This window comes from Zophobas morio, unplaced genomic scaffold (genome assembly GCF_036711695.1).
Source record: "Zophobas morio isolate AGI-343-1 ecotype UQ-CSIRO unplaced genomic scaffold, CSIRO_AGI_Zmor_V1 ptg000009l, whole genome shotgun sequence".
In the NCBI taxonomy this organism is placed as follows: domain Eukaryota; kingdom Metazoa; phylum Arthropoda; class Insecta; order Coleoptera; family Tenebrionidae; genus Zophobas; species Zophobas morio.
In genome coordinates, this window is record NW_026972114.1 from 7,966,228 (window position 1) to 7,989,730 (window position 23,503).

Below are 23,503 nucleotides of genomic sequence, written 5' to 3' on the forward strand. Positions count from 1 at the left end.
AATTCCATTATATTGTCCAAGGTTGAATTGGAGAAAGTGTTGTTTGATGTGTCCTTTTACATAGACCGTGTCTACTTGATCCTGTATAATATGTTTGTATAAAATATTCGGGACCTCGTTAGAATCTACGATGCCGTCGTTGTATCTCAGATGATGATGATTGTTTTCGAACCATCGTATATGTTTTTTAATTTTCGGATCAAGATCTTTAAACGGCTTGAGTGATTTAATCCAATAATGCGCTACATACCGACCATCCGTGAATGTCATCTCCTTCGGTATAAATTCAGGAATACAAAATCCCTGCATATCTATTACCAGAAACTTCATCTTGTTCAGACTGTCAAACCAAGACTGATAAATTTTTTCGATCTGTGTTCAACTTTTAATACAGGATTTAAAATTTGTTCAGTCCTCAGAATACGTAAACGAAATCTATCTCTATCTGCAGCACATTGTATCCATTTATCACCTCTTCTGGCTTGAGAGTAAGCGTATGACCAATGACACATATAATGAATAGTTGGAGGTGCTTCAGAGAAACTAACACTTTTTTTCATATTAAGAATTGCACTTTTTCACTTTTAGGTCTATATTCAATTATCTTATCGTGTATAATTAAACAATAAGCCTTGGTCGATTAGGGAAAATTTTCATGACTTTCAAATTCTAACTTTATGTCTACCACTGACGCTTTCAGAGGTTCAGGTTGTTTTGAACAATCAATTACAAACAGAGGTGTGTTGGCAAAAGTAGAGTAGTCAATTATTGGATCGGCAGCAGAATTTCCAGTCAACTGTTGCACTAAATTCATATATGCCGTATATGCTGATAGATACTGATTAGATGTAAAATCGAGACTATGATCTGCATAAGGATAAACACTTGAACCCACCCATGCTTGATATTTTCTCAAGTTAATATGGCTGAATTTCGCAACATCTTTTTTATGATTGTCTTTTATGTTTGTTTGGAATGCGAGGACGATGTATCTGGGCGTTTCCAAATTTGTCGTTGTTTTAATACTCCAAATTTCTTTGTCAGTGCCTGTTTTTAACTTTGGTAATTCATGAAGTTCACATTTTCTGTAACCTATAGTTATAGGTTTATCGGTTTGAATTTTCGGCCATAGCGTTATTTTCGCTTTGTCGCTGGGATAAATGTGCTTTGCTTGTATCGACACGCTATGCACTTTTATGGTTGCTTTCTTTGCACTTCCAGTGACCATATACGCGTTATCATCATTGCGACTGCGTACAAGTCGTATAGAATGATGTCCAAACATAACGTTTCTATAGTAAAAGAATATACCAAAAATATAACTAAATGGCACCCATATTTCAAATTTCTTGGTTTTTTCGTCTTGGGTAAGTATTGTATGGCCTGTTGCATTTGGATTCCAACCGGCTTGTATAAGATTCTTAGACTGATTTGCTGAATAAGCACAATAATTATGAATGGTTGTTGTAGTACCAGGATCTCTTATTTTTTCAACTTCTTTGCCATTAAAAGAGTAAATTATGGATTCAAACAGGTAAAGACCTGCATTATTTGTTAATTTACATTCTCCCGCAACAGGGGTTTCTGTTTTTTTACTTTCTATAGCAACAGGTATTGTAGTAGTTGCTTCTTCTTTTAGTTCGCCAATAATGCGAAGTTTCGAATCACTCATGCAAATAAATGCATCAGGTTGATGAATGTCAATTTGTATCTCATCACTGTTATTAAACGATTGCACGTAAGGATAATAAGTACGTTCCTCTTCTCTATCTACGCTTTGGTCTATTGAGGGGGATTGATAGATATCCAAAATTTCTGACATTGTAACCCAAGGAACGTAGAATGTAAACGCTGTACGGTGATAGTGTCTTCACTGGCGAATATCTGTCAACTAAAGATGCGATCCTAAATGACTTCTTATTTATATTACGTGTGTTATTGCGAAATGTAAGACCCATTAATAGTTTTTAATTCCAATCGGACCACTACTTCTTCACCACGAAAGTTGACGGGATCTGAGTTTTGATCGATCAGTTTGATGGTTATTTTATCAATGACGTTTTTGTTAATTAATGGCAAATATAAAGGATGCATTGGTTCGATATTTATGGCATATCCAGGATCTACTGTTGGAGAGAATTCATAGAGGGTGTGACAAGGTAGGCCAGCGTAAAATGAACCTGTCACAATGTTACATTCCACTCGAATTGACGTTACTTTAATAATATTTACAGGCATATCAGACTCGTGTTTTGTATTCGCTACTAATACTTTTTTAGAGAAACCCAATAAATTTCCTAGTGTCCCTTCTTTACCAAAATCAATATTGTAGATACTTTGTAGTTCTGCTTTCAATGTGTTATTATTCGGTTTCAACGAAAAAATTTGATCTCTCGATGTTTTAGTCGATCCATTGATATGTTCTTGGATGTAACGTTCCAGATCGCTTATTTCATAGCTACCTGTCGGAATAATTAATTTCTTTAGATCCACATCTTCTTTCTCTTTCGAGTTTGACGACGATGAAGAATAATAATAATAAAGTTTATCATTTACTCCGGTTTCGACGTTAGGTATGCTATTATATGTGAATAATCCTATTAATCCCAAACAATAATCGTAATTAGGATTTAATTCCACAGGTGGATATAAATCAGCTTCTAGGAAGCTACCGTGACCTTTTAGTGTGAAGGTTCGACTCATGACTAAATAAAAACTAGTTTTGCTTACAAATTTATTGAATCAAGAACTGCAAACATAAATGTCCACAATTGTATCCTAGATTTTGGTATTTATCTTGATTATATAGTATTCTACAATTATTTAGATAACTTACTAGCTCTGAACACGGTTTCAGATTACCGAAACTATCAAAGTATCGTATAATATTGTTCGATTTCTTATAGGCTACCCAATGAGTTCCACATCCATGTTTTGAATCCAAATTTACAATACCAGATTCATGTTTTCGAGGACCATCTTTTGGCAGATCATCTCTCATGAAAACGTCTCGAAAATGTGGAATGTTTAAGAGTTTTGCGTACTTCCGTAGATCAAAGTCCGTGAGTGCTCTTTTGGGTAGCCTTATTGGAAGTTTTTTCGAAACTTTTTGAGAAAAAGTCCATAACCTTTGAGATGTTTCATCAAGTATAAACCATCGCCCTGTTTACCTATAGCTATAGCTTCCATTTGTTTGTTATGTCGTTCAGATTCTTCCAACGCTTTTTTCGCCGCTTTAGCATCGTTAATCGCTTTAGCTATACCTGCGGCCCCTCCTGAGATAGCACCTATAGCCGATAAACCAGCAAATATTGCAGGTAAAATTGGTAGTATACCACCTATTTTAGGCAGTGGTATTATTCGTGGTATTCGAATGCGTTTTTTACCACCAGCTTTTTTCACCGCTACACGGGCTGTTTTTAATAAGGTCGACACATCATCAACATCATTAATTTGTTTCTTCAATTTTTTTAACACAGCTTTTTGAAGAGTTGTTTGCGTCTGCGGTTTCTTCTTCTTCGAATTCTTTCTTTGTAGTTGCAAACTCATCCCTAACTTTCTTTTAACTTTCATTGCATTCGTTACGAACCAAGCACTTGCTTTTTCTCCTAACGAAGCGTCTGATGCTTTGACACGTGCCCAAGCCTTGTTTTCTAAAGTTTCGTCTGCTTTATGTCTTTCTTTCAGATCTTTAGTTCGTGAATATGCGATATCGTGCTCTTTACAACTTCTATCTAGCTCGTTAATTCCAGGGTCGCCGCGTTCAAGCCTCTTCGCAAGCTTAGTACCCGGACCGCAATATTGATAACCAGGTAAATGTAATTCGACAGGTAATTTGTTAATGAGACTGTTAACAAGTCCTTTACCTTTGATGACTAACATTGAACTGAACAATCTTTATAAAAACGAACACTGTATATATATTTATGTTAGTATAAACAATGAAGATCGTTAAGCAGCACACGATCCTGTCAGTGAAGAATCACGATATTTCTGAAACAAAACTACAACCATCACGACATGGGGAACTCTTTCCTAATACCGTTCGTGCAATTATAGCAGGACCATCAGGTTCTGGGAAAACTAATATTCTGCTATCCTTGATTTTTGATAAAAACGAATTGAAGTTTGAAAATGTGTATGTTTATTCGAAATCGCTTTTTCAACAAAAGTATCAGCTGCTGCAGACGGTTTTAAAATCAATCAAAGGAATAGGATATTTCCCATACGATGAAGACGCCAAGATTGTGGATCCTTTTAATGCAAGACCAAATTCGATTTTCGTTTTTGATGACGTAGCATGTGATAAGCAAAATATTATAAGATGCTACTTTTGTATGGGTAGACATAGAAATATAGATTGCTTCTATCTTTGTCAGACCTATACTCGGATTCCCAAGCATTTGATACGCGACAACGCAAATTTTTTAATATTACTACAACAAGATGAAATGAATCTGCGACATGTTCATCGAGATCACGTGGGTACAGACATGACGTTTGATAAATTTTTCAAAATTTGTCAAGAATGTTGGAAGGACAAATTTGGATTTTTAGTAATAAGTAAAGAAAACAATCTAAAAAGCGGACGATATCGAAAAGGATTTGACAGTTTCATTAAGATATAAAGAGAGAAACATTAATTTCAACGATCCAGTTTCAATTTGAATAGGTATCATGAGCGACGTTAAACTAAAGCGACGCCTTACTGCAATATCTGATGACATTAGAACAAAACATAGGGCTTTGAAGTTGGGAATACAAGAGCATGATGAATCACTAAATAAACTATTTCAACCTATAGTGGAGCCTATAAAGACAGTTTCCATGAAATTAGAAAAGAACCAGCTCCAACAACAACAGCAGGCTTTCGAACAACTTCTCGAACAACGACGAATACATCAAGAGCAGCAAAACCAACAACGCCAACATTTAGATAAATTGCAACAAATACAAGAGCAGTTACCACTACTCAAAGAAGTGCTACCAACAAGAAGTACTACTGCTAAATCTGAAACAGAATTTCCTGAAGTATTCGAATCAAACGGACAACGTCGCAAAAGTTATGGACGTGAAGGCAATCGCAAGGACTTGTTGTTTCAACGACATTTACCTATGAGCGAAGAGGTATTTGAAGCAAAACCCGAGGAGACGAACGAAGATGACGATAAAGATGACAATGATGAAGGAGAAAAAACGAACCAACAAGTTAAAAATGAACAATTTACGGAAGAGGTTTTAAACAACTTTATTGAACAGTTTCCTGACGTGGCCCAATTATATGTTATGCAAACATTATTACAGAAAGGCGACACTCTATTTGGACCAGTCATAAATCCAGCTACCAATACCTTTTACTTTGGTGACTCGTTGTTGCATATTAACTCAAATAGTGATTTTACACTCAATGATAAATCGTTCACGGGTACTGAAGGATTGTATCAGCTATTATTTAATACACCCGAAAACATCGACAAGAACATAGTAACCGAGAATGATTTTCATAATTATAAGCAAATGTTGGAAAGTGCAAATGTTTATCGAGCAGGAACAAATCTTCGAAAAGAAAAAAGAACAAGTTTAAAATTCCTTGACGTTATAAAGCCGCTTTTCTCAAACAGTCCGAAAAAAAGAAAATCACCTAAAAAGTCTACTAAAATCACTCCCGTGAGAACTAGAATCTCGACGCGTAGTACTACTAGTAGCACATCTAGTAAAAAAGGGGGTGGTGCTTATAAGATTTCTCATAACTATCCTGTGGAATATGTTTATTGGGATGACGTGAATGAGCTGGTACAACGTCTCAACCTGCTACATGCTGCAAAGAAAGCAGGAAGTGATTGTCATTTGAATGAAATTAGAAACATCGAAGAAGAATTACGAGAACTTCATGTTATTGTTTAGTTTAATCATGAGTGTCGACAAGTTCGGTCGTTCATCATCATCATCAATTTATAGACTATACAGAAAGCGACAACTTTTTGAACATCCAAGAAATACAATACGCTACACTGAAGACGGCAATTTCGACATGGAAAATCGTAAATTGTGCAATGTTCAAGATCCGATCGAAGAAACGGACGTAACGACCAAAAAGTATGCCGATAAACTTCACGAAAATGCCATTTTACGAATCGATAAATTCGGCAGTGTCTTGACAGATGCGAAAAAAGCTTTTTTGAAAGCTGAAATAGATTTAAGCAAAAAAGTATCTGATCTAGATAATCAAATGACCATTACCGTTGATGAAATCGATAAAAAGTGGATTAAGATGTTAGCTGACTACGAAAAATTGTCTAATAGATTGAAACGATTACAGAAGGATCCTGTGCCTGATGAAAAGATTAAAAGACTGCAACCTCGAGCGGTGCAGTCAAAATGACCTCAACCACATTCAGGGGTTTATCTCGATTAATAAAGAGATCGCAAAACGAATAAACAAACGCCCAATAAAAATAATAATAATTGAGCATTGTCCTCGTACTATACACGATGGTTCGAAGTAAAAATGTTACTGTAACCGACACGAAAAAACAAGTGGTAGACGAAATATTTAAACTTGCGAGAAAAAATTTTAAAAGACGACACACGGTTATAAATGGATTTGACGAACTATGGCAAGCTGATTTAGCCGATTTTCAAAGTTATGCAAAAGAAAATCATGGTTATAAATATGTCTTAGTTGTTATTGATTGTTTATCTAAATTCTTATGGATGAGACCTTTAAAGACAAAATCCGCATCTGATGTCAGTAGAGCTATGGAATCAATATTGAACAAAGGAAGAAAACCCACGCTCTTACAAACCGACCAAGGTAAAGAATTCTTTAACGCACAATTTTCTGATCTAATGAAGAAAAATAAGATTATCCATTATCATACGTACAGTGTAAAAAAGGCGGCTATAGTTGAACGTGTAATTAGGACTATCAAATCAAAATTATATCGTTCATTTACTTTAACTGCTTCATACAATTGGACTAATAAATTAGAAAATATTAATGCAGAATATAACAAGACAAGACATCGCATAACTGGAAAAAAACCTATAGACATCAATAAACAAAACGCTCATGAAATTAAATTATATGGTATTAATCCAAAAGCTGAAACTAAACATAAATTCAAGGAAGGAGATATAGTTCGTGTCAGTAAGTTTAAACATATATTTGAACCTGGTTATAAACCTTCATGGAGTACTGAATTATTTAAAATCTCTAAAGTAAACGCTACTAATCCTACAACTTATGTTTTGAGAGATTTTCAAGATCGACCTATTAAGGGATCTTTTTATGAGCCAGAATTACAAAAAACGAAAAACATTGATGTCTTTCTCATTGAAAAAGTACTGCGACGCAAAGGAAAAAAATTATTTGTCAAATGGTTGGGACTACCTAAAAACCAACAGACGAGCTGGATTTCAACAGAAGATTTGCGTTAGTATCTATTAAGATGGCACAAAGTCCAGACGCTATCTTGCAACGAGCTATTCATTTCGAAGAGACAATCCGACAAATACGCGAAATAGTAAAAATCGAATTATTAAAACTTCAACCTCTTCAGCTGCTAGACGTCTTTCCGATGTTACCTAATTTTTATACAAAGGATAGAGACATCAAGGGTTCTTTGCCATGTGTAGAACATTATAATTTTTGCCATGAAGATGTAAAAGATGGACCACCTTCAACGAAAAACCAATGCCCAGAGTGCTTAATCCAACGACAAAGCTGAAGAAACGAATTACTGCTCTATTCATATTTAAGTCAATATATGTAACTATGAAAACATGACTTCCTACCTATAATTTGTATAGACCCTTTTAAAAATAAAATCGCAATAAAAACCATTATTATTATTATTATTAAATATTCAATCTATTTTAAAATAGTATTTAGTTCCCATACGCAGGGCCGGCTCTAAGGAACCAGGCGCCCCGATGCAACTTACTCTTTAACGCCCTCTAAAAAATGTTTGTAAAAAAAAAACAAATAAAATTTTGTAATCACATATTTTTGTGGAGAGACACTTTTTATTAACAATCATACATAAAATTATGATGAATCAATCTTGATATACCTATAAAAGTGTTTGTCCTGACTGACAGACTGACTGATTCATCAACGCAAAGCCTAAACCAATGAAGCTACAAACATGAAATTTGGACAGTAGGTTCCTTTTGTGTCATAAGCACCCATTAAGAAAGGATTTTTGAAAATTTCGCCCCTGCGGGGACAAAATAGGGGATGAAATTTTGTGTAGGAATCCCGTGAATTTTTAAATTAGACGGGTTCACTGGGGCCCGGGGGAGTGAGTGAGATGAAAAATGATGTGTCCTAATTGCAGTATAAAAATATTTATATTGTAAAAGTTTTTCAATTTTTAATATTTAAAATTGATACGATTTCAAAGTTATTTTTAATTTAATCTTACTTTAATGTTGATCGAAATTTAAATTTAAAATTCATGATGACAAAGAGCCACCGAATGATACACACAACCAAATTCGGCTACAAATAGGAACAGTGAAAAATACGTATAACAAAACTGTTGAACAACCACCACAACCAATCGACTAGACTTGGAAAATAATTTTTTTAAGTATGTGCCAACATGGAGTTGTATGGTAAAAACAAACAAATGTTAGGAAAAACATCTGGTTTTGGTCATACCGCTATCTCGTCAAATTGTTACCCAGATAATGCAATCATATTATTTTTTGTCGGTATTGATCTAAAGGTCCAATCACCCAACCCAAAGGCGCACTCTTTTTCAATTACAGTCAGAAATAAGTACCAGGAATTAACTTCTTAGGACCTGTTTTGGTGAACCAGTCTTCATAGTGGAATGTTAAAATGTAGCTTTTTCTGAAAAAAGTTTTCGATGGGCGCCTTGGTCTGTTCCTGCTACAATATTTTGTAGAGTTAATATAAAAGCATATGCGACGCTCGCCACCCGGCGCCCCTTGTCACGGGCGCCCCAATGCGGTGCATCTTTTGCTTACCGTGTTGAGCCGGCCCTGCCCATACGCTGTGCATGCGAAATTTTAATGTGCCAACTGCACCGTGTGTGATAAGCTGCAGGAAAAGGCCGACTCGGCGGCCCCTCCTCCACTCGAGGTCATACAAACACACGCATAAATACGATTGACAATACGCTCCATTCAGGGTCCCTGCGATAGTCGAGATGCCGAGGTGACGGTTAGCACGAGATCGGACGACGTTCGATTCCCGCATAAAGACGAGGAAAAAAAACTTTTTTTCATAAATTTAAAAATTGAGCGCCGCGCGATACAGCGGTGGCGCCATCTTCCATCCTGCGCGCGCACCACACACACCTCTCCATTACAACAATAAGCGAGAGCGAGACGACAAACAGGGATCCAAAAACGCCACGTGTTAGACAAGGAGAGCGATACCGTTTCAGTAGACCGGAAGTCCATAAGATTTACACGGAGCTTGTGTGACGTCAGCCCCATTTATTAACTACTAGCAAGTGTAAAATAAAGTTGTCTTTATTGTACTAGTACCATAAAGTACCACATTACGGCCGCTAAATTATAAAATAAAGTAACATTTATACCGGCTGACTGGAAAATGGCGGATTAACTCTTCAGTACCTACGTTATATACGGGGGTTTCGGGAGTCCCAAAAAAATTATAAAAAAATTCTTTATAATGCAGATAACGAAAAAAACGTGATTTTATAAACGTAAAATTGGCAACACTGTACACACCTAATGCGTGAATACCTCCGGCTTACTTTCTGGTTTCCTAGTAACGATGCTGACTGAAATCCACCTTCGCTTTATATCAGGCAAACATTGTTGTCAAATGGAAATTTATCAAATTATTACAAAAACAACACAGCCATATCTTTGTGCATTCTAACTGAAATGGTAATTAAACATGGTCATGGGCGAGAAAAATATTAGCTAAAAGTTTTACTACTAGTTATTCCGATAATGAATGAGTGGTTTAGTTGTTAAACGTAGCAAAAGAAGCAATTTTAAAATCATTATAACTAGAGAGCGGAAAATATGCAGCAAAATTTTGAGAAATATGATCATATGATATGCACCAAATTTATGCAAATATGCAGTAACTTTCTTAATATATGCAGAAATATGCAGTTGCATATGCTCCAAAAATTAAAAAAAAGCTTGATAAGTGAACTAAATTTATTTATAAAATACAAAAACAGGTTTCCCAAGCTTATGTTGTATTACAAAAAATACATAAATCACATTACATAGTGTTTAATTACATCTCACTAACACAAAGATCACGTTTTTAAAGATAATATTATTATACTAAAAAATAAATATAAACAGAACACATTAAAAAATAGTAGTAATCCACCATTTAATTACTATTTTGGTAACAATTTATTTTTAAATATTTTTCGAAATATTCTAACAAAAAGTTTTTCCGCTGATTCTAAAGTAGGTATATGTATTTTTAAATAGAAAAACTGTGTACTACATCCACAGATGTAAAAATACTTACCAGTTTAGGGCAAGCGCGACAAAACACAGTGCGTTCTTGAAGAATAAGTTCAGGAAAAGGTTTAATCCATAAATTAATTTGAGTTATCTTCGACATATTGATACACCTGTATGTTTAAATGCTTTCAATACAAACTCACGATGAAATATAATAGTATAACGTCCCTTCGACCACCACTAAACGTACCATTAATACACTTAACTAACGAACAAAAATATTGGGAATGAACTGTATTTCCAAAAGTAATTAGGGCGCGAATTTACCTGGAAGGATAGCTTAACACCCAGTGGTGCCTCCAAACTACCATTAAACCCAAACCATTCCTAGTTATTTGAAGCTCAGGACAATATCTGCAATATAATTCATAAAATTTCGTCTTTCTAGATAAATGCCGATAGAATGACAATAATTTTTTTTTTCAATTTAGCACAAAAATGGATAAAAATGCAAAATATGCACCCGTTCCGTGAAATATGCAGCAGAAGGTAAATATATGCAAATATGCAATTTTTTTATAGCTGTATTCATTTTTAATTAGCATGGTTCGTTCACATATTAAATATCAAGACTTATATGCAAAAAATAACGGATATGCAAATTTCATAAAATCCGCTCTCTAATTATAACTGACCCAAAATGTGAGAAGGATTTTTTTTACTATTTTTCCCAGACTCACCAGTTGATTGTTAAGAGCGTAGCGGAGAGTTAATCCGCCTTTTTCCAGACACCCGGTAGAGCAATCGGACATAAATCATTTTTATGTTTGCGTTGTTGGTGCGACTATAGTGTTAAAATTTACCTCCATGCAAATTTCAAATCTCCCTCCCTTGCAAATTCAAGTTGAAGCAGCACTGTAGTACCTACTAACAATACAAACATAAAAATCATTCAGCATTTTTTTTTTCTTAACAACATAATGTCACTATAATGGTGCGGTAGTTTTCCGAACGGATAGTACATATGGAAATTTATTGATGAACAGAATAATAGATGTTGACACTTGATTTTTAAGTTTATAGACATGCGATGGGAAAACGCAACGATGATAATCAAATAATAACTTAGGTTTTTAATACAGGTAGTTAGGTACTTTTCCTGGTCAATAATAATAATCATTAATATTATTAACCGACTATCTACAGTTATCAAGCATTAGTTCGTGGAATTTCGAATTAGATATATCGTGTTTGTGGACGATACAACATTTACACTCCGTAGTAAATAATTGGACGTCAAAAATAGGATTAAACACAAAGTTGACGCTTTTCAAGAAGATTAACAAAGATGAGTATCAACAATGAATAAATATCTACACACTTATCTTCAAATTCTTGCGAAAATTCAACAATTTTTGTAAATATGTGAACTTTTCAAACAAAATTTTCTAGTCATCGTAATTCTCTAGCGTTTGTACTTAACCGAACTAGAAAGAATCACCTCTAAAACATGCCCGAAAAGTCATTTTAAACTAACGACATTCATAGTTTCGAATCACTCGTTTAATCTTTAAAACTTGTTCGAGATTATGTTACAAGTTGGTTTGAAATTGCGGCTCACGTTTGGTCTCCTCGTCAGAAATTTCATGTAGTAATTTAGCCTTCGCTAAAGGACACTTTTATCTTTGACCATTCGCTGCACAAGTAATTCAAAAAGTAAAATCGGTTCTAGAAGCGAGTCGAAGGCAATAAAAATGATAAAGTAATCAGGGTTGCAATGAAAACTTTATATCCAGTTGGAGGGTTAATATCGCTAAATTAAAACTTCCTTAATGGTTTGTAACTCTATATGGAGTCAAACTTTAGATTAACTGCTGTTTTCAGGGATGAACGTCGTCTCTTCCATTCTCTCTTTTTTTTCGAATCCTAATTTAAATTTTATTCTGTTATTTTGCGCTCGTTCGAGCTTTGCTTTCGATGAATAAGCAATTTTAAGCGCTATTATGGAAACATCAATGGACGTATTGAGGTAATAAAGTCTGAAATTGTCAATTTGAGGTGGCTAATGCGTTTAAATTATTAGCCCGAGAGCCAGCGGAACAATCGCAACAGTAAAACCAATAATTCCAAAGTTTCGGTACGACAATGGACAAATAAAAGTTTGCTACAGTGGGAATGATTCACTGCTGAACGACACTTCTTTGTGTTAATGCTAGCTGCTACAGCAATTGTTTGTAGACAGACTGCATAAACTGAACGATTTGTCTCTTTTAATGTCGATTTTCCGTGAAAGAAGTCGCGAGTTTGTCCCACTTTCGAGTTTCTTTCAACTCTTGAAGCGGATATTGAACGGAAAATTTTTAATTGTCGCTTCTTTAATATAAATTGAAGGTTTTAGGAGTTACCGAAAAGTTCAAGTTGTTTCGTGCAGATACTCTTTTAAAGTTTGGCAATTTTCTTGAAAAGGAGTCGCGATTCGATAAATATGATCCGCTATACTGCGTATCCGACGGAATTGGTTTAACACTTATGCGTTAGGCCTTCGATGATTATTTTATCAAGTTCTATTTGAAATGATATTACGTTCTAGGGTAGAAAGATAGGGTCTGATGTATCGATAAGACCCCATTCCGGAAATTAATTTTTCCAGATATTACCCACGCAATAATTTCTGTTGGCTAAAAACTAAAAAATGTGTGGCAATATCATCACCGGAAATTTATTGCTAGAAAAACAGAAAATTTTAGCACAAGCATAATATACATGAAAAGTATTTAATATGCAACGTGTGATTTCTCTTCGTGTGCAAAATTAAAATAAAATACTTAATCTGTATATTCAGTTCTTACTTACAAAAACGATATTAATCTCTTTGATTAATCACTGTCAATATAGTTCTAAAAATAGCAATTATAATCTGTATATCCACAAACCTGATGACACAAATCTTCGCTACACTGCTTTTTGAAACCAATCAAATTATACTTTGACATATTTAATTTTAAGTTAAATTGAAAAGATTTGGTTGACAATGCCTCGAGAGAGATTAAGTTTAATTGCTTTAATTTTAATTTGTCGGTTTATTTAAGCGGACTGAATTAAGAGAGTCGTCACATATTTGTGCCATTAATTAAATAAGCTTTAAAATGCGAAACCTGCGAAAAATTAATAAAACGTTTGATACTTCAAAACAGTTTGAATGTAAGAGTCACACTTAAAAAAAGTATCTAAGAATGTTGTTAATCAGATTTACTGGATATCTTGCATGGCAACAAATTAGCGCTGTTCGCGAAATTTGGAACATTTAACCGAACATCGGATTAATTTAGCGAGCGGAATAAATGAGCGATTTAAAAACTGGAAATATTTTATAGAGCGGATACAATACTTTTCTGAATTATGCTTTTGGGGGTATCTTTTTGTTATTTGTTATCTTTAGAGTTATTACATCAAATGTACAGTTTTAATATATTTTCCATACACTTTGTACCGGATGATTTTTTTAATTTTTGCTCTAGTTGGCCATAACGCATACGGCAGCAATTGAAACGGCTGACGTGAGCGTCATGGCCAACTAGAGACAGAAATTAAAAAAATCAGTTATTCTAAGACAAAATAGTTAAATTTAGATTTTAGATTACTGGCGTTTTATTAGCTTCGGTTTTGCCCAAAATGACATGAATTTTCTTTTCCTTGATACGAAGGGGTGTAATTTTTCAATACATTAAATAGTGCTATATTTTGTCTTTTCAACGATATATCACATGACACGATGTTATTTACTTGCATATTTTAAAACGTCCTTAAAATAAAAAACATGTAACGATAAAAAACAATAACTTTAAATTAATATAATAATTTAATTTTTTGCCAATCTTTCGAAATTCATGTGCAACTTTATTGCTATCTTTCCGAAAATCATTCTTCGTATAATGTTCTGGACTGCCTTGTATTTCGACTACACTCTCCATATATAAGTATCATATCTAACTTTTCGGCATTGCTGAATTTCGTTTTCGTTTTCCATTTCTTGAAAATACAATATTTTATTTATTTTAATCTAGAAGTGACAAGCCGAAAGACGAAAAAGAAAAGGAAACGTTGCTTGAGATTCAAGCCCATGTCAGGATTTTAATCGTTAACTGATTCTAACACAAATTGTGTTAGTAATATGCGCATATACGAGACGATAACACTGAATTTACTCGAAATTTATTTAATGTTCTATATTTTTCAACTGTAATAAATTAACAGTCAGGAGTCATTTTGTGTTTATTTATCATGTGTTTTGTTTGGGATAAGCTGCGGACAGTCCACGATATAAACCCTCAAAGCTAATTGTTTCAAGTAACCAATCACTTGATCGTTGATAATGTGTGTCATAATTTAACATTGTGTAAATTCTTTATTTAAAACGTTAATAAAGTGTGGTATAATTTTACATCATGTAAATTCTTTGTTTGAATCGTTGATAAAGTATGGCAGATATTAACCTAATGTAATTCTTTTAACTTTGCAGTTTTTCACCTCATGCGATTTTTCTCTATTTCGTAATTAAAGCTTCAGTAACTTTCTTTAATATGTAATTTTTACATGCTCTGCAGTTCCTAATCTCACGTATTTATTTTTTTTTTTGTCTGCACAAAGTTTTACTTCACACCAGAATTTCCACAATACGGATAAAACACAATGTACCCACTTTATTCCAAAATTATTTGAAGCAAAACCTGTCAAATTACTAGAAATGTAGCTCGACATTGACAGACACCTGTAAATAAAACAACGACGACACCATTTCCAAAAAAAATATTGATCAAAATAGAACAGCAACTGTGGGATTCAATATCATCATTTCAGCCATTAGTCATCCGAGTTGTCGTAATTACTAATTAATTCGGATAGTATGGTATTTCAAGTGCAGCAATCAGCACACAGCTGAGTTAAGAGAAAAAAAGAAAATGATGCTCATTTACTTTCTCGGCATTCCTTGGGATTTTATTAATCTCCTTCGTATACATTGAGAGGTTTAATTATCTCTTCTGCGTCCTTTGAAAAATCTAAAATGTTTCAAAAAACGTTGAAAGGTTTTTCTGATAACTTAATATTTTATTAGAAAGGTAAGTATAAAAAGCGACCAAATTAACAATTATGTTATTAATATTAACATTCTGACAATCCTACCACGAACGTTAACGAAATGCAAGAAAATCCATCTTCAGAATCTTGAAATGCCATGTATGTGAGCAATCTAATCACTAGGAAATTAATTGTAAGCATTACTTTATCGCCACTTTACATAATACCGCCGTAATAACACCACCAATAAATTTATTTAATGCTTTTACGGATATATCAGTACGCATACTTGTTCCTGATAACCAAAACGACATCGATCTCCTTGAATAATGACTGCAAATAAGTATAATTCTAAAAATAGGGATTGTAATATGCGCATATACGAGACGATAACACTGAATTTACTCGAAATTTATTTAATGTTCTATATTTTTCAACTGTAATAACTTACAATATTTTAGGATTTCCAATTTATTAGATTGCATGTTTATGCGAATTAAATTGAAAACGTTTGCATAACAAAGCCTAAAAAGAGATTAAGTTTAATTGTTTTAACTTTAATTTGTAGGCCATTTAAATGGGTAAAACTAACAGCGCCATTACATATTGAGCCATTAATTAAGTCGTTTTAAAACAAAATCCAGAGTTTGCGAATAATTTAGCAGGTGTGCAACACAAAATATCACTGATTCAAGTTATTTTTAGAATTTGAAGCGTCCTATGACAATACTATTTATGTAAATAGGTAGCTTTTTTGAAATTATTTCAATTTCTGGTCTTAATGAATACTGAGTTTTTTCAGTGCACTTATGTCTTCAGTGATTTTATTAAAGGTGTCAGTTAATCTGGCAGATCAAAGTTGTAAAGCTCGAGCACAATTAATTATTAATGTTGAATTGTTAAACAACAGGTAATAAAAGCTTAATTGCATTTAAATACTATCGTAGAAGTAAATGAACACTAAAATAAGTCACGTAAAGCTTTTGTTAGATATTTGATAAAAATTTTATGTTGTGGTTGTTTCTGCAACGATAATCAGATTGTAAAATGTTCTCAGCCTGTATTTATGGTGGTTGTAACGATAGTTACCGGAAGAAATGTTTTTGTTTTCTGGAAAATTCACGTATATTCTTGTGAAAACAAGCTTATCAAAATTTTAGTTAAACTAAGGTTATAGTTTTAATCACCTCAAGTTTGATTAAAATTCCTGCTAAATTGCGTCGTTTAATAATTATGAAATAGTTTCCTCTAAAGGTTTTTTAATAAATCCTTATTGATCGCCTCTAAATATAGAACTTTTAATATTTAAATTAGTATAATTCGCAAGAGATAAATTTACTCTTGCTGGCGCTAGTGTTTTAAAAATTTGACACAAAAATGGTGTGAGAAAAGTGCTGTAATAAATGCATCATAGCAGTCTCATATTTTTAACAAATATTTTTTTATTATTGAATCTGAATCGATAACAAGCAAATATTCCTTTGACACGAAATAAATAAATTACAATTTTATTTATTAACAAAAAATATGCTATAGAAAATTGTGATTCAATTATTCATTACTCGTGCATCCCTTGTTTTAAATTTATTTTGATATTGCGAACTCTGAAAACCAATTATTTTACAATATCAATTTCTGTAAAATAATATTACTTTAAAAAATCGTTCCAAAGCTAAATTGACGCAGTTAAAAATTGAAACTAAAATTACATATATAATCAAATGCCTGATATTACGACTAATACTGTTGCTAAAATTTTATCAAATTTTGTTCATGCTTTGCATTTTAACTAAAAATGCCTTTTATTATTATAAATTTATTGACTATGCTAATTTTGTCTGTTCTCCCCAAAATAGTTTAATCTATGCTTTGCAAAGATATCTACAAACCTATAAACATAAAATATTGGTCGTATAAGATATTTCCATGTAAAACCGATGCACCAGGGGTAACTTAGTGAAGCTTGTTCAGTTTCTCCACGACAGTTTAGATTTTAAAATTGAAGTCCATACTAATGTTTTTTTGTTGATGATTTGAAATCTTGCCTTAGAATAATAGATTCAAGAAAACATTGCAATGCGTGGAAATTAATTTAAATTCTTTGAGCAACTGCATTGATATCAGTTATCTAAATTTAACTTTAAATGTGCGAATATGACATAATATTTAATATTAGCATATAAAATGCAAGTGGATATAAATTTTTAACATATATCAGATGTAGTCACAATTGATTTAAGATCCTATTATCTGGAGGAAATAACGTTCCCAATGTTTTTTATTGGTGCAAATTTATTATCAAAAAAACACAATATAACCTTGAAGATTGATGCTTGATGTCTAATTTCTATGTCTTGTTAATTCTGTTAGATTTTGCCCGGCGTTTATAAGGAAGAACGTCTAAAATTGTCTTGTGTGGAGCAGAATGTAACCAATTAAAGTATTGCTTCTGGGTATTTCTCTTATCTTAAACTGGACAATTTAAGAGTCATATTTACATATTATTATTGATCATAAAAAGTCGTTTATCTTTAATATAACCCACCGACAATTTAACGAGTCTGTCTTGTCAACAGCTCCGGAAGTATGTCTATGATCAACGCAACCTATAAAAAAATTTAAATTGTCGTTATCTATTGTTTGGAACCACAATTAAAACAAGATTTTGAAACTCCGTTATCAGTGCTGAAAAGCTCTGGTAACCAGCAGCAATCCACAAATCAATTTGATGAAATCGTGCATGAAGTTATGGAACGACAGAAAGTATTCCGAGGTCGAGCTCGAACTAGGTGTCGGTGTCGGTGTTGAGGTCATCGACACCGGTCTGAACTGAGTCTGAACATCGACATGTAACGCCGCGTTATAGAAAGAGAGACAGAAGTAAACTATCAAAAAATATGTACATGAAACACCTCAGAAAGTGGTGCTGATTAACCCAATTAACCCAAAAAACCCAATCTACATTAATCATCATTTTGTCAAAAAATACAAATGCAACATACTTTTGGTATTCATTATGTTTTAAGAGAAAATTAATGACTTCGCCGCCGTGTTTAATTTATATAAATTGACGACGCAGAGTAAAAACTCCAACCGTGCGTCCCTAGGTCAACGCTCTCTTTTATTTTTCTATTACTTATGGACTAGTTAAGCAACAACTTAACACTCGAATCGCCAAAGGAGATACGTTAACGGAACTCCTAACATAGTATCTTCTTTAAATTAACCGCCTCACCCAGACACAGTGTTATGTTGCGTTGTTTTTATCAGGGGCTCAGACCAAAAGCTACTGACTTCTATAGTAATATTTGTAACCTTGACAACTACGACATCATAATCATATCAGAAACCTGGTTCATCAACAATATTGAGAATGGTGAATATTTTCGGCATGAGTTTGTAGTCAGTATACAGAAAATATCGCAACCTGGAAGCGCTTAATGTAACTCGAGGGGGTGGCGTTGTCGTAAGCATTAAGAATACATTTAAAACAACACTTTTAAATCTATCGTCAGTCTACAATCTTGTATTGGCATAGTATATATTTTCTAAATAATAATGATATACTTATACTAGGTGATTTTAATGTCCATGAATATGTGGTGTCACAAATCCATTTACAATCTCTTTAAACTTTAAACAATTTCAAAGAATTTTGTAACTTAAATCAATACAGCGAAATACTGAGTACTCATAATCACATCTTGGACTTCTTAAATGTTCATTGTCAATAATTTCGGAGGCTTTCACGGTCGGAATCAATACATGATCGTTTTCCGGGTTGGAACCGTGTTTATTGAGTTTTTAGGCTCAACGTTTCGCACACTTTCGTAAGTGGTATCTTCAGGAGCAAGGTTAATAATAAGACAAAAGAGCACGGTAACTCAGTATGTCAACCATACCAATGGCGAAACTCTCCTGGCGGGAAGAATGTGGTTATGACCTAATTATAAAGAGCCTTTGCATTCAAATATTTGACAGATAATAACTTTTGTCTGGATTTCAAGAGCTTCCCGGTCATAGAAATATGGTGCTGTGGACAGAACTTGGGAATTTTCAAACACGTTGAGCCCAAAAACTCAATTAACACGGTTCCAAGCCGGGAAACGGTCATGTGTTCATTGTCAAGCTGAAGCGTCTGACCTGCTTCTGGAAGATTGTCACCATCCTCCCTTTTGTATATAATTGTAATTACTTCAAACTCGTCCTGACGATAATTTCCCATGAACGACGAATTGAACATTATAACTTTAAAAGAGCAAAAAAATATAACGAACGTTAAAAACTATAGATCTTTTGAGCAATTTTGCGAAAGTATTTGAGACTGCTATATAAACAGCTTTTTACGTGTTGCTACATATCCCCGCAGCAGCGTGATTTTGTTGAAAAAAGGTCTACCATAACTAATTTGGCATGCTTTTCACAATGCGTTTCTGACTGTATCGACAGTAGAGGTCAAGTATATACAATTTGCACAGATTTTTGTAAGGCCTTTGATTAGATCGATCACTTTGTGTTACTAGGTAAGCTCCGCAGGTATGGTTTTTCTGAGTCTTGAAATTGTTTCGCTCCTATCCCACTGATCGGGAGAAAGTAGTTAGATATCACAACTTTTTTTGAAAAGTCTTTATACCTACTTCTGGAGTACCGCCAGCATCTTATCTAGGACCTCTGTTATTTCTGATGTCCATAAACGATATTGTTGAAAATATTACTTGTGAAAAACTATTATTTGCTGACGATCTCAAATTATTTTTAGAAGTTAATACTACTTATTATTAGTTGAAACTGCATTACGAGTATAACATCAGTGTCGTGTTTGATTGGTGCATTCGAAATCGGTTATCACTTAATAAAGATAAACACTTTCTCGTCTCTTTAGAAAATGTAGAGCCCTTTTTATTTGAAATTTAGTTTTTCAGAACATAATAACGGGAAAAGCTTATAAGAACTTTAATTAATTTACACTATGTTTTAGTCGGAGTTTACCCTGAACGAGGTTATGACCACTCTCAGTTATTAAATCGATTCAACTTTATTAGTTTAGAAATTCAACGAAACCTCTTTATAGCAAATTTCTGTTTAACTTATTCAAGACAAAATTTAACGTTTAATACTTTATCTACAACTGCTTTATAAAGGCCTTATTACACAACTCATTCGGCACTGTTTGAGTTGAGTAATAAACCCTCTTATTCCACTAATGGTGTAATAGAAAGATTACACCACTAGTGGTGTAATGAAGGTCTCCACTTCTTAGTTGAATTTTATTAACATGTAAATTACAACAAATTACATTGATTAATTCTTAACTTATTTGCTATACACGTCGATAATACATTTCTTACAATTACTGATATTAATACCAGATGAAATGAAATTATTTGTATCTTTGTCCATAATGCTTAGGTTTTGTTAACAAAATGTTTGTTACAGCTCCAGTATTTAAGATTTCTCTTCTAACAATGCTTGAATCTCGGTTGTAGCTACTGGCCGTACTTGTTCTGGCTCCAGGATCACCTCCAAGAATATCAGAAGCGGTCTTTTTCTTGTTTTCAATCGAAGTGTCGATATAACCTTCAGTACCTTCACATACAGCCCAAAGGCTGCTGCATTTATAACTTTTCGACAAATCTTCAAAAAATGGCAACAGCACCTTCTATCTTGCTTCATGATTTATTTTCTTGGATGCACACCAGTCAGTGAACCGTTTTTCGTATTTAGTTTTTGATTTATCAGGGAACAATGAAGACACTAGGTTTGTAGCAGCTTCTTCTGTTTCGAAAGGCAAGCTTTCTGCTTCAGAATCACTCATTTCTCGATTGAACAACATTTTTTTTCTAAAAACTGACGCGTTGTTTACAACAAATTTGAGCGGTTGTCATAACACTGCAAAAATTCTCTTGATTCTTGATTTTTAATTAATAAAAAAATTTAATCGGCTTTTTTTCTTTTTCATTTTTGGGCAGTTGTAGATAAAGTTTTGTATTTCATACGTGGGCTAGAGCATATTACAGCAACTCGTGTGATTACAGATGACTCGGTCTAACGACCTCGTCTTCTGCAATCTTCACACTCGTAGTGCTGTAATAATGGCTCTATCCCACTAATAAGATAAATAACTATTTTCCTTCAAAAGTAATATTTTACGTAGGTCTCCAATAGCATTAATGTCGGAATTGTTTAACAAAATTTCAATGTTTTGAGATATTAACGCATTTTATGTTATAAAACAGTCATTGTTGCGGGTCTAGGTACATACATTTTTAATTTTCATTTATTATGTTTATATTTGTAATTTGATAATAATATTAGGATTTTATATATGTTGTTTAATTTATCTTTTGTAAGCATATCTGCCACACTGTATTACACAGAGCTAAGTTAATTTCTCCTGTAATTGTTGATGTATTACCTGTTGGAAATAAAATTTATTTATTTATTTGTTTAATTATTTATTTGTTTATTTATTTATTTGTTTATTTATTTATTTATTTATTTATTTATTTATTTATTTATTTATTTATTTATTTATTTATTTATTTATTTATTTATCGATAACAATTTAAACAATGAATATCATCAGTCATCACACTTAGTTTATAATAACTGCTGGCAATTTTGACCCTCACCCTTTAGCCACAAGTTGATTTTATCTCAAGATGGTGTTTTTCAACGTGGGACACAGGAAATAATCCACGGGTTTCAAATCTGGTGCTCGCGGTGGATAGATGTTGTCAGTATGGTAACTAATCAATCAGTCATCATAAAATTCTCTTAAGAAATTTAACCTCGTTTGACTTTATACACCCATTTACGGTTAACTCGACGCCCATTGCAGGAGTAGATTCCAATTTTTTTGTTTTTGGGTGAACATTTGCAGAGATGAAAATGATTTTTTTATTGAAAAGTCCTAATTGTAATAGTATAATTGATTCATTCCAAACAACAGATTAGTCTTGTAAAGGACAAATTTTTGGTAAAAATCGAGAAAACGAATAGGACTAATTAAAAGACACGTGTAAGCAACGAAAACAGCATAGAAGAGAAGATTATATTTATGTTGACTACGACGCTAGCTGTTATGCAATCCAAAATACACCCTTCAAGTTAAAATTACCCAACACATTTCGCTGATGACGTAATAAGCGTCATGAGTAACGAAAACAGAAATTTAAAAAATTGTTCTAAAGAGTTTAAACAGTACTTCCCTCGCTGTCGGAAACATGATGACTGCATGCCTATTATGTTTTTTTCTCATTACATTTTTGTAGTGAGGCAATTTAAAAAAAAATTGCGATGACGTCATCAACATTTTTGCAAGGACACGTATATCAGTTTGGATAGATGTAGTGTAATACTAAAAATAAAAGCACTGTATTCCCAAATTTTCGGGAAAATGAATTGGGTCGTCTTGAATATTGAGTTATAATCAATAAAATAACGAAACAGTTTATTTATGTATGCCGCGTGCATTAGCAAAGGCGACTCAAAATTATTTATGTATAAGCATTCTTAATTTAAGACAACAAGCGGTAACACTTGTTGAGATTGTACACGTGAGAGTCAGACAGAGAAACTGCAAACACTACCGATGGTCACCCAGACTTTTTTATTGCTTCGAATTCGGCTTATTATATAAAACATTGTATTCTATTTTAATTTTTGATGATGTAATTCACAATTAGTTAATTATAAGTAGTCTATACTACATTCACAGTCAGCGCAACAAAACAAATGCACGTGTATAATGTTTAAGTAAATAAGCGTGCTATGCCTATGTTTCAAACGCGTTTTTACTTTACAAAATTTTGTGTCTATTAAATTGGGTTGGTGCAATGTAATACTAAAAATAACACTGTTGTATCTCCAAATTTTCGGGAAAAATAGGGTGGACTATTCCTGATTTAAACAATAAAATAAATTAACTCATAATTTTTTTGAGCGACCTGATAAGCAAATCTAAAAAATATGAATGCAGTGATAA

The 23,503-nt window shown here is 33.2% G+C and overlaps 1 protein-coding gene across 4 annotated transcripts in view; it reads right to left on the bottom strand.

Moving 5' to 3' along the window:
• Positions 1-23,503, bottom strand: part of LOC135125816 (uncharacterized) — a 261,385-nt gene that overhangs the window by 222,408 nt on the left and 15,474 nt on the right. The window lies entirely within an intron of this gene.